Below are 2,801 nucleotides of genomic sequence, written 5' to 3'. Positions count from 1 at the left end.
GTCTGGAACTGGTTGTTGCGATCTCTGAAAGTTGCTCACAAACTGAGCTGAGTCGCTAGATATAGCGCATTGCTCTGTCGCATGCGGACCTGCACACAGCTCACAAACACTAATTATCTGCTTAACACCATAGTTAGCCAGAGAATCGATCTTCATAGACAACGCCTTTAGTTGAGCAGTGATAGCCGTAGCTGTATCCACTTCAAGAACTCCTGCTACCTTGCCCTGTGGATATCTCTGGGTTGGATACTGATATTCATTAGCAGCCATCAGTTCAATTAGATCATAAGCTTCCTTATAGCTCTTTGCCCATAATGCTCCGCCTGATGCTGCATCGAGCATGGGTCTGGACTGTGCTCCCAACCCATTATAAAAACAAGTGATGATCATCCAATAAGGAATTCCATGATGAGGACACTTCCTAAGCATCTCCTTGTAGCGCTCCCAAGCTTCACTTAGCGATTCTCCCGTTTGCTGCGCAAATTGAGTAATAGCGTTTCTGATTGCAGCTGTCTTCGCCATAGGGAAGAATTTAGTAAGGAATTTCTGAGCAAGATCCTCCCAAGTAGTAATCGAACCAGCTGGTAGAGAGTGTAACCAGCTCTTAGCCTTGTCCCTCAGAGAGAATGGGAACAGTCTCAGCTTCACAGCATCTTCAGAAACACCGTTGAACTTGAAGGTGTCACATATTTCAATGAAATCCCTAATGTGTGTATTGGGATCTTCCGTTATAGAACCCCCAAACTGGACTGAAGTCTGTACCCATTGAATTATGCCAGGCTTGATCTCAAAGGTATTAGCTGTAATAGCTGGTCGGACAATGCTAGATTGAATGTCATTGATCTTGGGTTGAGAAAAGTCCATCAAGGCTTTCGTTCGTGCTGCTGGATCTCCCATCGTAATGAGTACCTGAAACACAAACAAATAAACCGTGAAAGTAAAAGAATCCGAGTCAGTGAACTTTAACGACCACTGATGACAAGCACATAAACTAAAAATTAACACCGAGTCCCCCGCGGCGGTGCCAAAAACTTGTTAGGGTGAAAACATGCGCTAATATTCACGCAAGTATACGCGTTCGCAAGTAGTATAAGATATAAATCAGATTTGTTCCCACAGAGACTGGTTTAGGTTAAGTTCAATTTATGCACCTATGCAATAATGTATGGTTATCACTCAATACTAAGACAAATAACAAATTGTGTTTTTATTAAACTAAGAGATTATACTAAATAACATTAACTAAGAGAATTGAGGTTGAATTACTATAAATGACAAACATGGGATTCTAACTTCATTAAATACTTCGTTCAATAGCCTTCTCGTTCTTAACCTTAGCATGTGATGGTGAGGACACTAATCAGATAACACGAAACTGATAAATGCCAACTTTCGTTGCACGAGTACCATTCTACCAGACATCCACAAAAGAGATAGAAGCTGAATAGGCACCAATTATATTGAGACCCTATATGTCTATAGAATTTGACAACATAACGGTTTAAGCACAAGTTATCTATCTTGATTCCAAAGGGCAAGTAAAACGGTTAGAGTTACCTACGAATCATGCATAACAAATACATGAACCTATGCTAGCATGGCAAGTTCTAAACCTCTATATTCACTGTCGCTTCAATAGAGATTAACACGCTATCTTATATGTTAGCTACGCACATAAGACGAATAAGCACAACCAATACTAGGATATCAATCAATCACCACACACCAAGATATCGAAACAATTAATTATTAAAATCCATAAGTAAATCCGCTAGAATCCCATGACAACGATTAGCCCATAATCGAACTCATCGTCACCATGGGTTCCAATGAAAGCATGGTATAAACAAGGTCTTAATAAACTAAATAATAATCAAAGTACGAATAAACGAGATCTAGGTTCAACAAGAACGAAAACGAGCATCCAACGTTACAACTAATTCAAAGAATCACAAGTTGAAAACAAGATCTTCTTTTTCGGAGTTGTTCTGTGCTTCTAGGTCTTCTCCTTGGTATCCCAATCTTCCCGGATGATGAAAACCCTTTTTTTTAAGTATATATACGCCCCTAGTGGACCAGGACCCTTAAAATCGTCAAATTCTACTCAAAAAAGGCTTTTTCAGCGAAATCAGCGACCAGCCGCGCCCTGAGCGGGCGCTCAGCTCTCTGAGCGGGCGCTCAGCTCTGCTGAGCGGGCGCTCAGCTACTGACTGGAAAAATATTCTGATGAATCTTGTTTTGATCATAACTTGAGTTCTACTCGTCAGAATTAGGCGATTCAACTGCCCACGCGAAGCTATTGAGATTCTCTACAACTTGACAATGGCCTTGGCTTCTAATTCTGATCACTTTTAATCATATTTCCTTTAAAAGCTCTTTTCTTCATTTAACTGATACCTGAAATGCATTAACACAAAAACACATCAAAATACCAACAACTTGAGTCCAAAACACCAATTTAAGCTTGTAATAAAGCATTCCAAGTGGATATAAAATCCACTTATCACAGGTCGCGTTAAGATATCAACTTGGTTCATTTCTTCTTGACCAAGACTTTCTTGAGTACTATGAGAATGCTCATATATTGTAAATTATTATACATATTATTTCGGTGGGCTTGTTGCTCACCCTTGCTTTCTTCTTTCATCACACAACATCAGATAGACAAGATGAACAGGACCAAGCTCCCAATTCGCGAGCGGATAGGAAACGTTCCGCAGTTTCCTATAGGCATTGATGTCGCTGTAGCTGAGGTAGGAACTACCAATAGGCTAGGATTTCAACTTTTGATGTACCAGACT

General features: G+C 40.2%; 1 non-coding gene across 1 annotated transcript; it reads left to right on the top strand.

Annotated features, from left to right (window-relative positions):
• The first annotated feature begins 400 nt into the window (after positions 1 to 400).
• LOC141688309 (small nucleolar RNA R71) lies at positions 401 to 507 on the top strand. Its single transcript, XR_012561759.1, has one exon. It is a non-coding gene; the product is annotated as a small nucleolar RNA R71 (small nucleolar RNA).
• Positions 508 to 2,801: the final 2,294 nt, after the last annotated feature.

This window comes from Apium graveolens, chromosome 9 (genome assembly GCF_009905375.1).
Source record: "Apium graveolens cultivar Ventura chromosome 9, ASM990537v1, whole genome shotgun sequence".
Taxonomy (NCBI): domain Eukaryota; kingdom Viridiplantae; phylum Streptophyta; class Magnoliopsida; order Apiales; family Apiaceae; genus Apium; species Apium graveolens.
This window is presented reverse-complemented; position numbering and strand designations above follow the sequence as displayed.